Source organism: Pteropus alecto, unplaced genomic scaffold (assembly GCF_000325575.1).
Source record: "Pteropus alecto unplaced genomic scaffold, ASM32557v1 scaffold50, whole genome shotgun sequence".
NCBI lineage: Eukaryota > Metazoa > Chordata > Mammalia > Chiroptera > Pteropodidae > Pteropus > Pteropus alecto.
Window position 1 is genome coordinate 653,457 of NW_006431918.1, and position 1,800 is coordinate 655,256.

Consider the following 1,800-nt stretch of genomic DNA (forward strand, 5'->3'; position numbering starts at 1 on the left):
CGTGAGAAATTGCTTAGATCCATTAGTTGCTGGACATACAGCTACTCTCTGCCACTCAGTAAGGAAGGAGGGAGTGACGGTCTGGTCCCAGCCTAGGGACCAATCACACAGTATGTCATAGGCCTAATTCGCTCCCCTTTCGGTTCATCTGCTGAATAGAGACTGAAGTGTCTCAGAAACGGAAGCGGAGTTCTCCCCGGCACTGAGGGGTATTATAACACCAAAGCCCTCGCAGTACTTTTGGTGTTAAATAAATTCCTCTAAAGATCCCTCGTTACTTCCTGTGCCATCGTCTCACTCTCAGCTTTGTAGCCTCCATCTGACGAATGGGAACAATCACAGGTCCCATCAAGCTTCCCGTTCGCAAAAGGTCCTAAATAACAGGTGAAAGGTGAGAGGTCGCGAGCTCCAGATCCTAGCCACAAACGCATCTCCCTAGGCTGGTGACACAGCTTGTTCCCTGCCCACAAGGACACAGAGGGCTGAATGCAAATAAATTGGCTGCCTGCATCCTCCCTGTTCTCGGGCCTGGCTGCCATGTCACTTCTCTCGTGTACATGGCTTCAGCCGAACACACCCTTGTGTATCCTAAAGTCCTCCGCTATCTGACATCTGCGCAGCATTTGGACCTTCCGGTTAACGGTCTTAAATCGTTTTCGTTTAAGTGAGTTGAGAAATGGTATGGTCAGGGCTACATGTAAAACGTCAAAATTAAAAGGGACGGAAGGAAGGACCCAAGGTAGAAGGAGTTGGAGGAAATCCACATATTTAAACAAAGCACAACTGTCCTTAGGATTGGATTTACTACGATCAAAACGCAGATCGCATTTGTCTCTGTTTCTCCAGATTCATAACCAGCAGCCAGGCAGATGGCAGGTGCTCATCATAATCCTTTGCTGAACTGACGATATTCCCCGGGCTCCAGCATCGGCATGAAAAGAAGTGTCTGCAGAATGGTGAAATGCATCTGAGGCTCACCTGCTGAGCCTCCGACCAGCTCACCTGCTGAGCCTCTGACCAGCTCACCCTGAATCCCGCGGGGAGCCCAGCCCACGAGAACCTCTGCGTTCGCAGGTCCCTGTCCTGCTGCTCCTGAGTGATGCTGGAAACCAAGGCAGGTCATGCCTCCAGCGGGGAAAGAGGCAGCCACTTCTGCCCTTGCGTCCAGCACTAGGCGAGGACTTATTCTCCGTCATTAGAAATGAAAAACAATAATACCTGTCTCTTTGCAATCTCTCAAGAAACAAGTGTGTCCTCACCCGCATCATGTTCGTGAACAACCCTTGCGTGTGCATAAAGCACTCTCAAGACTGATTTGGTGGGAGAAAGTAACAGAAGAGCAGAAATGCAAATCAAGGAGCTTATGGCTTAAGAGTGGCCACAACTTACGGAGTATTTAGTGACTGCCACGCACTGCGTTTAGGGTGATAGTAGCATCAGATTCATTCTTCACACGCACAGAAGGAGGTGCACTCTCATTTCGCAAGTGAAGGAACAGAGCTCAGAGAGGTCAAGCGGCTTGCCCTGGATCACAAATGATAGAGACAAAATTGGAATCCAGGCTGGACTGACCCCAAATTCCGACAAGTTCTTTACCATTCCATTAAGCTCTCCCCTCCAGCTTCAGGCAAGAAGCGGTACACGTGCTCCACAAATGATGACTGAGTCTACACTCCCCAGACAAGACAGAAGGAAAAGCACCAGAAACGTTTTTTTGTTTTTGTTTTTGTTTTTTGGAGGGGGGGGGTGGGAATCGGTAAACTATTTACAGGTTTCAAAATTAAACCATCTTCAGAAGAA